Genomic DNA, 12,952 nt, shown 5'->3' with positions numbered 1-12,952 from the left:
ATACATCTTCCTCATTTTCCCCCCACAGTGCCTTTGAAGAATGCTTGCATAAAGAAAATGTCCATAATACACTGCTTTTGAAGATTTATGGTTGACTGGCCTAACTTCTCCTGGAGGACACCAAATCTGTGAAGTTCCAAGCTTTGGGCAATATGAAATAAAAAGTGATTAAACACATTAGGTTTCTGTCACTTACTTACTTTAGTTACCTAGAGTAAAAGAAGCGGAAAACTAGGATGTCATGGATTTCAAGGGAATAAAAAGTTTCAAGGAAATGTATCAACTCTATTAAGTTAGCAAAAAGATCTAGTAAAAACCTCTAAACTTTTTTTTAATCTCCAGTTAAAATGGTCACTGATGACCTTGTGAGAGGAATTTTTGGTGGAAGAGTTGAGCAGAAGACAATCTGCAGTAGGTTGTGAAGCAGAAAAGAAGAGGAGAAAAGGGAGAAAAGGAAACAGATACAGAGTAGTTTCTAGAAGCTTAGAAATAGGAGGTAGGATTGACAATATCAAATAGCTTTATTTTCAGATGTTGAACACATTAAGTAATCAGCATATTTTGTAGAATTCTCTGATCACAAGACAATTTGAAGTTACTTATATATTATTATATCTGGCTTACTGTTACCATGAAAGCAAGATTCATGTCTTTTCATCTTTGTGGACTCCATATATCTAACATCAATAATACTCAGTATGTATTTGATGAGGTAACTTATCTAGAAAGACAGTGACCTCCCTCTTACCAAACATATTTTGAGAAATTTGAGTAACTACCTGTAATGAAATACTGTAGAAGTTAATTTCTGCATTACTTTTTAGGGTGGAATAGATAATCTCTAAGGTCTCTCTAAACTCTAAACCATGTAATTATATGATGAAAGGCATTATTTATACTCAATGGAATTTTAATTAAAGATATTTTAGTTACCAAGATAAATTTCTCACTGAAATCACAAGTAATAGAAAAATATAAACAAATATGTATTCATATGTAAATGCTAGACATAAAATAATGTCATTAAGTAAAGTCTATTTATAAATTAGTATATTAGAAATAGTTTTCAAATTATTAAACCAAATCTTATATATAATCACTATTATCACCACAAAGAATTTACTGCACAAATAATCATCTCTCAATATCAAAAGCATTATATAAATATACCTGCATTACAAACTATTGAAAAATATATCCCACATTCATGGAACACAATAAAATTCATAGTCAAAACGTAAAATAAATGTTATTGAATAAATCGGCAATATTTACAAATGTCCACAAATGTGATTCTCTTTAAAGAACATAACAAGGATACTGTATTTCCCATGAAACACAGAAAACATCTAGACCTGAGATGATGGCTGGATTTTACCTGTTTTTCTTATGCCAATTGATTAGGAATGGTGCCTGGAAAAATGTATTCAAGAATGTGTGACCTCCTTTGAGCTCAGTGGGAAAGAATGAGAAGATTGATTACTGGTGTCTGCTATGGTTTGGTGGGTAAAGGACAGAGGAGGAGCTTGGAATCAAGCATTTGCCAATCCTTTTTAGACCATTAAACATTTACATTCTGCAAACTTTCTCCCTCCACTTCCACCACCTTGACAAGCTATAAAAATCTCTCCTCATTCATATTTAAATTGTTAGCCATTCTTCCAGAATACATCCTCTTCCAGCAAAGTAATGCTTATTTTTGGTGAACAAAATCACTTTTGTTTAGATTTGCGAAAGACAGAGTGGCATTCCAGAATTTCTTTTCACAGATAGCCATTATCCATCATCAGTATAATATTAATGAAGAGGGAATGCAAGGTCAACCCAGAAGACATTAATTTGGAAATGAGAAACCAGAATGATGTGGGTAACAACAGTACCAAAAGAGAGAGAAAGAGAGAAAGAAAGAAAGAAAGAAAGAAAGAAAGAAAGAAAGAAAGAAAGAAAGAAAGAAAAAGGGAAGGAAAGGGAAGGAAAGGAAAGGAAAGGAAAGGGAAGGGAAGGAAAGGAAAGGAATGAAAGGGAAGGGAAGGGAAGAGGAAGGAAAGGAAAGGAAAGGAAAGGAAAGGAAAGGAAAGGAAAGGAAAGGAAAGGAAAGGAAAGGAAAGGAAAAAAGAAAAAAGAAATGCTGATTCAGTATCCGTTCCCCGTCTGGGTCCAATGCTGCCCTCCTGAGTAGTGGTTAAAATTCTCCTTGCTGCAGCCATCAGCACAGCTGCTAACTACCACTGCTGGCACCTGCCCCCATACCCACTAGTCCTTGAATACCCGCCCCCCCCCCCCCCCCCCGCTCCTGGCATAGATGATCTCCTCATCACGATCATAGTTGTTCCTTGTGGTGGATCTATCAGTCAAAAGAGAACATGAGAAATCTGATTCAGAAAGACATAGTACTTTATGGAAAGATTTACCACTGTGCTTCTTTAAATAAATAGATTCCTCTAGTGCACTAGACATCTTATTTACTAGTTATACACAATTACCAGGAACTCACACTGATAAATGAGAAATCAGACTATAAGGCGATTCTTATATAATTGTAAAAGCAAGGCCAAAGCTCTCCAAATTAAGGTGACTGATCCCTCAAGGCCAGTGAAGCTTTTTGCACTTAGGTAAACAGGGTATCTTTTTCTGTAAATGTCTCATTGGGTCTCTGCTATGAATGTTCTATCCTAACCTTCTTGTTCATTGTCTAACTTGAGGATTTTGCTTTCTCTGCAGCTTCCTCAAATAGAAGCTACTTCCTCTCACACTTCTCTTATCAGTGGACATGAAGGTGACCATCTTCCTCACTCCTTCCTAAAAACACTCGGCTCTGAATTTCATGTCATCAGACTATACCAAACAACACCTTCCTTGTTGCAATTATCGACAGATCCTAGGTCACCCCCTTTCTTTAAGGATTTTAAATCCTAGGTCACAGTTACTTTCACTAACACCGCTCCTATGATTTCATAGATGATCACTCCAATAACCAATAGCCAGCCACTCAGTTCCTTGTTCTCCTCTACTCCAATGATTGGATCCCACTCTCTTGTCTTCATCTTCTATGGGCTGAAGTGTGTCCCCCCACAAATTTATATGCTGAAGCACTACTCCCAATGTGATGATACTTGGAGATGAGGCCTTTAGGTTATAAGGTTGAGATGAGGTCATGAGGGTACAGACCTCATGATGGGATTAGTACTTTTATAAGAAGACACCAGAAATCTTGCTTCCTCTCTTTCTCCACCCACATGCACCAAGAAAAGGCCGTGTGAGGACACATGAAGAAGGTTACCATCTGCCCTGCCTCTGCTGGTGCTTGGGTCGTGGATGTCCAGTTTCCAGAACTATGAGAAATAAATTCCTGTAGTTGAAGCCCCCCCCACACCCAGTCTGTAGTATTTTGTTAAGGCAGCCCAAGCTAAGACTTCATCCACTCCCATTGGCATATCTTACACCTTATTACCTAGGACTACATCCCCTGCTTGATAACAATTTCAGTATCGCATTTTCCAACTACTGTCTCTTATATTTCTAACTCACTCCCTTCAATGCTGTGATTCCAAAAATCCTTAGGCCTACAGTTATTAATCCTACGATCTTTTCACTGTCAAGTTTGGTTTTTAGTCCCTTCTTTAGTTTAGTTTTTATCTCCTTCCTTGCAACCAGCAAAGGTCCATTGTCAATTGCTATATAATCACTCTCTTGAGTACATCAAGTCTCTTACCTTTCCTTAATTTTACTCTTCTGGCAAAACCCCAACCCCAGTTAAATTCAACTTTATGCACACTCCTCACCTGCACTCAAGAAGAAGAACATAGAAGGAGTAAAGTTTAACCATCTCTCACTTTGGATTTATCTTCACAAAACTTCAAGTGGGCATAAAATGTTACCAAGAAATTCTACTACATTTTCCTAACCCAGGTACATTTCTGCTCTCCCACACAACTATTTCACACCTCTCCTTCCCTCTTTTCAAAGATCTAACACTGCTTTCTCTCCTCGGTTCCAACAAATGACCTATTTTGCTTCCTATTTTAATAAAAGATAAGTAAATGAATAAAAGCAATCAGAAGAGAGTACCTTCATTCTCCCACCACATCCCCCTTGCTGTCTGCACCTGCACACTTGTACCTTTCTTCCTCTTGCTATGATAACAATAACCGGCATCTACAGAGCCCTGACTGTTCACTAGAAATCATTCTAAGCACTTTTCATAAGCCAGCGAACTTAATCTCCATGACAGCCCTATAAGCCAGGGACCATTTTTATTGTCGTTTCACAAATGAGACCAGAGGCATAGAAAGGTAAAGTCACTTGGCTCCTGGACACACAACTGTGTCGGGGAAAGCTTGTTCACTATGTCGACTCCTGCTGTGCTGCATTTATATGAATGAACTGTCTGTGCTCCTAAGACCAATCCTGCTACTGTGCCTTAGATACCATCCACACCTGCCTATCCTGGGATATCACACCAGTAGTTAACCCCAATCTCCTGATCTCTCCTGGGTCATTACCATAAGCATAGCATTTTCTCTCATCTTTAAAAACCCTCCCATGACTCCACATCACTCTCCAACTACCACTTCATTTCTCTGCTCCCTTTTAGATCATAACTCTTGTAAAAGAGTGCTCATTACCCCAGTATCTTCCATTCTGTCTTGAACTCCTATAATTCAGTCTCCTATCCTCTGTCACTAAAGTGGCCCTTGTCAATGACTTACCATTTAAACATTTGCTCACTTCTTCCTCCTGGAAGTATTTTCTCAAGGGGCTTTTAGAACACCACCCTCCTTTGGTTTTCCTTGGCTTTAACTAGCCACTGTTTATCTATTTCTCTTACCAACTCCTCATTTCCCTGACCTCTTAACTTTGGAGGCATCCAGAAGTCAGTCCTCAGACTTCCTCAGTACCTAAATTCATACCTTGCTGGTCTCAGCCATTATCATGGTACTAGATAACATCTTTATGCTAATGATTTCCAAATTTATACCTTTGGTTGGAGTCTGTTCTCCAAACACACACTTTAGGCCTTCTTGACAGGTTTCAGACACTGCTTGAGAAAATCAAGGGGTATCATTATTTCACTGTCAACTGCCAACTTGATTATCTCCACTTAGACATGTAGTAAACGTCTCAAATTAGCACAAACAAAAACAAACTCCTAGTCTTTCTCCACATCTCTCCTACCCCAGCTGGTCTCTCCTGCAGATGCTTGCATCTTCATTCATTGCAACTGCATCCTTCCAGGTGCTCAGGCCAGAAACTCTGGGAGTCCTCATCCTCTCTTCTCTTTGTCTTGCCAGCAGGAGATTCTGTCAGCTCTCCCAACAATATCTTGAGTCTGACTAATTCTCACAACCTTGACTGCCACTGCCATGGTCTAAGCTATCCATCTCTCACCTGATTTACTGCAAATCGTTTCTTAATTGGCCTCACTGCTTCCACCCAGCCTTGTGTCCTCGCTCTTTCACATTTCAAGGATCCTTTCAAAAAATCAGATCATACTACTCTGTTCAGAATCATCCAGTGGCTTCACATTGTGATTAGGGTGTAAACCACAATTCTCATCGTAAACTTTAGGCGCTGGCTTTGTGCCCCCTCGGTACCTCTAATTTCCCACTACTCTGCCTCTCGCTCGCTGATTCACTCTAGCTATATTGGTCTTCCTGATGTTCCTCAAATCTGCTCAAGAGTTTTCTACTTGCTGTTCTACTTCGATAGCCACATCGGTCGCTCCTGTACCACTTTGTCCTCTGCTTAAATGTTGCCTTCTTAGAGAAGTTCTCCCCACCATTCCATATAAAAAATAACTTACTTTTTAATAAGCTCTCCCCTTTATAACTTAACTCTCTTGCCTATTTTTTACCAGTAGGACATGTCACCATCTAACCTTGTTATATTTTACATGTTTCTTTACTTTCCTACTAGAATGTAAGCTCCATGAGGACTGAAATGTTTTTCTCTTTTGTTCACTGTTCTTTCATTCACCAAGAACAGTGCTTAGAGGGGTGCCTGGGTGGTTCAGTTAGTTAAGCGTCTGACTCATGGTTTCGGCTCAGGTCACGATGTCCTGGTTTCGTGAGTTCGAGCCCCTTATTGGGCTCTGTGAAGCTGGCAGCTCAGAGCCTGCTTGGGATTCTTTCTCTCTCCCTCTTTCTCTGCCCTTCTACTCGTGCTGTCTCTATCTCAAAATAAATAAACTTTTAAAAAAATTAGTGCTTAGAAAATAGTAGGTACAGGATAAATTTTTAATGAATAAATGACTTAATAGAGGAGTGAGTTAACATCGCATTCAAGAGGGGATTTTGCGATTGGTTGTTATTAGGCACACGGTTCTGTATAACATTTTCAGGTCAAATCATGTTTACTAATCCTGGAATAAAGCTCAGATTAAGAGATCTTTTAAAGTCCTATTGGTATTAATTATTAATAAATATTAGAGTCAGTGTTTTTTCTTTTCATTCCTAAATCATTGCTGAACTAGATGCATGTTGCGTCGTATATTTACCATTGCTATCATCTGCTAACTTGCTTCTCTACCTGAGTTATGGATATTGTATTCTAATCTATTTTACTAATGTCTCCCAAATTAACCTTTCTAGAGAGCACTCTAACAATTACTCCCTGGCTCAGAAGACGGCTGTGGCATCTCAGTGTCTAATGTAAAATCTCTCAAACTGGCCCTATCCCACCTCTACTTACTTTTCTACTACTTCTACTTCATCACCCTGCACTCCCACCACTGAGCCTTTGTAGACATCAGCAGTCCTGCCTGTAAAGCTGCTCCTTTACCTCAGAGACAGGCACACATTTTGTGTTAAAGATTGGGTAACAAATATTTTAGGCTTTGCAAGTATAGAGGAGGAAAACTCTTCCCTTCTTTCTTTCTGGGTACTTTTGGCTGGTCTATTAATCAAATGAAATAGATAAACAGGAGAAAAGCAAATTGAATTATGTATATATGAGAGCACCATAAGAGTAGGAGGCCCACAGGCAGTCAGGCAATTGAGGCTTATATGCCATCCTGAGCTTAGGAGCAGCAGGTAGATGTCCCTAAAACTTCAAAGGGGAAGAGCAAATGTTTCGTAACCAACTGTCTGCCCTGCTAGACAGAGACAATGGGACACAGAGAGGAAGCTGATAGCCAGACCCTGCAGAGCTTCCCCCCCCCCCCCCCCCCACACACACCAAGCTTACCACACCTAGCCCAGATTCTTTGTAGCTAACTCTAGTAATAGTTCTCTTCCGGGACCAGGACTCATGAGGTAGGGAGGGCTCCTGAGATTTGAAGGACTCCATACAAATCTGTTTTTTGCTCCTTTTCCTGCTTCTTTTCTCCTTGGACTTGCACTCCCACCTTACACACGCCTTGTAATTATGTCTTACTTGTGAGAGTCAAGGGGTTCACGATTTCTTTAGAGGCTTCCAGCATACTAGATAACATCTAAGGAAGAACCGGGCGAGAACGACCAGAGGAGGCCACCCTGTGGGTATGCCAGACCAGCAGTGCTAGACATCTCAACACCAAGACCCCTGGCTCCAAGGAACTGGTGACTTACGAAGGACACCTGGACACTTGTCCTTGTTCTGACTGGTTTCTGGATACCTGACAGGACATGTACACCAGACCATTATCCTCAGTGAAAAACCCAGGCTCCAAGCAAAGACAAGACTCTCTCTCCTTTCCTTTCTGATTCTCCCAGACACTCTATCTGTATCTGCACTCTCTCTATACCTTAAATAAACTCTGGTCTCACTTCCTGCTAGCTTGCATTTGATTTCTATCTTGCATATAGCCCGGGACCCTCTTGGCTGGTCCCGTGGGGCCCCCTTTGGGTCCCCAGACCTGGCATGCCTACATCACTTCTAAGTTCCTTCAGGTGTTAAGAGGAACTTAAAATCTCTTCCTGAGTCTTTTGGGCCTTGGTTCACTTCAGCTCAATGGAATCTACATGCTAACGTGGCACATTCCAGGGTGGCTTGTTCTCAACCCCTTCACAAACCATATGGTCTCTGTCACAACTACTCAACTCTGCCTTATAGAGCAAAACCAGCTCTCTGTTTTACATGGGTCTAAGTCCTGCTCTTCGTTTACAGTTCAATCTGTTCTGTGATCCATGAATGTTCCCATATTGTTAGAATAAACTGTGCTGTCTTCTCTTAAATTTTCTTCACATAAAAAAAAAAAAAAATGGCCATATTCTATACTTCTGTGTAACCTCAGTGCCCAGCATGACATCATGCCAATAATACTCAGCAATTGTTGTGTGCTTTCACTAATCATATTAACATTGACGAAGGTTACTCACATCACGTTAAACATTGCCACATAAAAATAAAACATTTAAACCTGCTATTTGACAACCTGTTGTGTGTATGCCACTTATTTCTTTAATCTTGAAACACTTCCTCTTCCTCTTCTGCCACCCACACACACACACATACTTTAACATTTCTGACATTGGTTTTCTTACCTCTCTACATCCGTTGAGAGTGATGCTAATTTTTAGCACCAAAAAGGTAATTGAATCAATGGTGCAGCCTATAACCAATGGAATCTTACAATGAGATAAACACAGAACATTTCAATTCTAATCAGAAAAAGAAAAAATTTCTCTTAGTTTTGTTTTGATTTTTTGTATATGGTTTTGCTTTGAAATACTTTTTTTTTTTTTTAATGTTTATTTATTGAGAGACAGAGAGACAGAGAGAGAAAGAACGCGTGCAGGCAAGTAAGTATAGGAGGGGCAGAGAGGGAGGGAGAGAGGGAGAATCCCAAGCAAGCTCCCTGTTGACATCAGGGCTCGATCCCACAAACTGTGAGATCATGACCTGAGCCAAAATCAAGAGTCGATGCTTAACCAACTGCGCCACCCAGGGACCCCTTGATTTTAAATATTCTATACAGTACTCAGACTTTGTCCTAATATTTATTGTAGAAAATGTTAGCACATATCTAAAGCACAAATAAAAAGTGATTTTCCTCCCAAACATCTATCTGGGTCATGGAACTGAAGGCCAAGTTAGATGATATAAAGTCCTGCTTTTTAAACGTATTTGCTTGCATATTCCCTAAAAGAATGTTCACAAACATTAACCGTTCACAAATGCTGAGTCAACAACTGAAATATTTTACTATGTTATTAAATAGTTGAAACGAAGCAATCGCCGTTATTTAAAATAAAATGTTAAATTCTTTAAAATGTATCCAACTTCATAGAATTCTATACCCACCAATATCTATTTACATATTTACAAACAAGCTCCTGTTTATAGTTAGAGGTTTTACTTGTACTCCTCTAGTTCGTACTTTTTTTATTTTTAGTTTGTACTTTTATTCCAGTTGTCTCACAAAAATTTATCCCAATGGGATGTACTGCTTAAAAGACTTTTTGATCACTGTACACTTCTAGGCAACAAAAATATGATAAATGTTTTAAAATTTCCCTATGATGTTTTAAGTGCTAACATTTCTATTAGATTGAATTGTCACAATTTTTAGTATTATGAAATTGATCAAACAACACAACTAGTTCACACATTTTACTGGAGACACATAATGAGATAGGTTTACTGCTTGTAGAAGTCAGCGTCTGCGCTCAATTCTATTTTTTTATTTTTATTTTTTGTATATAAGCATGAGAAATCATGAGTATATTAAGTAGTGAGAAATGAAATTATATCAGCCAATATTTTGAACATATTCCTACATAAGATTTGTACATTTTTTTTTTTTTTCAACGTTTTTATTTATTTTTGGGACAGAGAGAGACAGAGCATGAACGGGGGAGGGGCAGAGAGAGAGGGAGACACAGAATCGGAAACAGGCTCCAGGCTCTGAGCCATCAGCCCAGAGCCTGATGCGGGGCTCGAACTCACAGACCGCGAGATCGTGACCTGGCTGAAGTCGGACGCTTAACTGACTGCGCCACCCAGGCGCCCCAGATTTGTACATTTTAATGTATATAAATTTTACATCAAAAGGAAAAAAAAATCAGATAGTGATTTATTGCCAACATGATTTTTACTGAATGACTAGATAAAAACTTAATTCGGTTTTTCTTTAATTTTATTGAAACCAAATAATTTTAAAGAAAGCTTAGCAGGGGCACTTGCGTGGTTCCATCGGTTGTGTTGGACCCTTGATTTCAGCTCAGGTAACGATCTCACAGTTGTGAGATGGAGCCCCATGTCGGGCTCTATGCTGACAGCACAGAGCCTGCTTGGGATTCTCTCTCTCCCTCTCTCTCTGCCCCTCCCCTGCTTGCGCTCTGTCTCTCCCTCTCAAACAAACATAAAAAAAAGTTTTAGTGAAAAAAAGAAAATGAAACTGTAATTCATAGAATGTGAACAAAAGAAAGTTTCAAGTTTTTTCACTCCAGTACCAAAAAAGTTTCAAACTCAGTCTTATTTGGGTAGAAGGTAAAAGGAAATAATGAAATGATCTCTAACAAATTACCAGATTACAGGGACTACGAAAGGACAGAAAATAAGGGCATTGAATGGTTGATAAAAAAAAGTAAGGTGATGATTTCAGTTAAATTGCCTGGGTAAAAAGGTGATTACTGCTTTACAAAAGAAAAAAAAAAACAAACAAAAAACAAAACCATAAATCAACCACCAAGGAGCCTGGGTGGCTCAGTCAGTTAAGCATGGGACTCTACGGTCATGATCTCATGATTTGTGAGTTGAAGCCCCACATCCAGCTCTGTGCTGACAGTGCACAGACTGCTTGAGGCTCTCACTCTCCTTTCTCTCTGCCCCTACCCCACTTGCATGCTCACTCTCTCTCAAAATTAATTTAAAGATAAATAAATAATAATAAAAAAAAAACAGAATAAAGTCCGATCAGCACAAACTTTTAGTGTACAAATTGTTAAACCTCTGTTAAGAATGATCTATATATTCTAGCAGTTTTATTTTTTTCCCACAATTCTGTTCTACATTCTTATGGTCACAGAGAAAGAGGAAGCTTGTCACTATTCTAGTATTCTAAAAATAGGTATGTAATTTACAAAACTTCTGGTTTTTCTTCTTGATCCACACATAAAATTCTTTTTTAGTCATATACTTTCTATCACAATAATCTTCTTACCTAGAGTCACCAGAAGAAAAATCTACCTCCGACAATGTTAAAGGGGTTTCCAACCTGTCCTTTGCATTCAGCTCCAGAAAGTATCCTTTCATGTTATATTGCAGTATTTGAGTGTGGTTTTAAGTATGCCTCCAAACATATTATGTTTCTGTAGTAAGCCAAGAAAATAACATTGGGGTGGGGATGGAGATTAAGCTCCGAAGAACTGAGCCATTTGTACAAACTGTGCAATCCTAACACAACCTGATCTTGCCATTACAATTCACATTATTAATCTACAGAGATGTCACTTCAAGACAATGGATAGACTGGCTGATAATGCCACTTAAGCAAGGTACCTAAAGTCAAAGAAATGCCCTTTATGACGTTAACAATGTCTCAGAGAAATGTTTTTAGTTTTTTTTTTTAATTATTTTTTTTAAAATGTTTGTTTATTTTTGAGAAAGACAGAGAGAGACCCAGAATTGGAAGCAGGCTCCAGGCTCACAGCTGTCAGCACAGAGCTGAGAAGGGGCTTAAACTCACCAACTGTGAGATCATGACCTGAGCAGAAGTTGGACACTTAAGGGACTGAGCCACCCAGGCACCCCTAGTTTCTCTTATCTCAAAACCTCAGAATACCTTTCCTCCAAGTAGGAAGTATCAGAGGAAAAAAGGTTTGTAACTTCCTGCTCAGTTTTTCATACAGCATTATCAAAACCAGTATAGTCTCGTGATAAAATCTGACTGTATTTTATACTCCCTTCAACACTTAACTAACATATTGACGGTTTATTATTGATAACTGCTCTGTTAAGAAAGGGATGAGCTAATTGGCTTTTTAAATAACCCTTTTATTTACCTAACAACCACCTTCCCTGCTGTCCAAATAGTTGGTATACACTCCGTCGTTAAAGATTGTGAGGCCAAATGATTCAGACACTGCACATCAGTGGTTCTGTCTGCAAAATATCCTCTGGAATACATGACAGTAATTGTTCTTCTATGTCGTTGGTCACTGAATGCTAGTTTTCTTTCTAACAGAACTTTTCCACTAGCTTGTTTTGTAATCTCTGATGATATCTATTAAATGTTGAGGCTGTTTTTACCAGCTACTCAGCAACGATGCCTGTTTTTAAATTATTACTTTCTGTTACAGATTTGATATTTGAACTGAGTCTTTAAGTTTAGACCCACGTGTAAGGTTTGCTTTATGGTTTTCAGAGGTAGTGTGCATTATTCCTGAGGATAATATCCGACAACATGATTCAGAAAACAAATTTAAAAACGGACATAATCATTAAGGCAAGAGACGTTAGGGGCGCCTGGGTGGCTCAGTCGGTTAAGCCTCTGACTTCAGGTCAGGTCATGATCTCGCAGTCTGTGAGTTCCAGCCCCGCACAGGGCTCTGTGCTGACAGCTCAGAGCCTAGAGCCTGCTTCGGATTCTGTGTCTCCCTCTCTCTCTGCCCCTCCCCTGCTCGTGCTCAATCTCTCTCTCGCTCTCAAAAAAAACAAACAAACAAAAAACAAAACAAAACAAAACAAAAAAAGACGAGATGTTAAAACATGGTTTAGTGTCTAAGTGACAGATCTAAGGCAGGGCCCTACTAAGGGAGGAACTCTGGTGACAACCCAAAGTGAGGTGGCTTCCTGCCACCAAGCACTGAGTGGGCTGTGCCAGGTGTCTGAGAAAGAAACTTGGTTTCATTTTAAGAGATGCAACTCTGAATGATACTTCTGTAATTCTGAATTCTTCATCTTGCGGGATAAATTTTAAACTGGGATGTATTATTTTACACTTGTTCAGGAAAAATAGAATTACCCAAATTCATTTACCAGAGAAACCAATGTGCTTCAAAAGTGAGGTGCAGCCATTGATGGCGACATG

Source organism: Leopardus geoffroyi, chromosome C2 (assembly GCF_018350155.1).
Source record: "Leopardus geoffroyi isolate Oge1 chromosome C2, O.geoffroyi_Oge1_pat1.0, whole genome shotgun sequence".
Taxonomy (NCBI): domain Eukaryota; kingdom Metazoa; phylum Chordata; class Mammalia; order Carnivora; family Felidae; genus Leopardus; species Leopardus geoffroyi.
The sequence above is the reverse complement of the archived record's forward strand: the minus strand, read 5'-3'. Positions refer to the sequence as shown.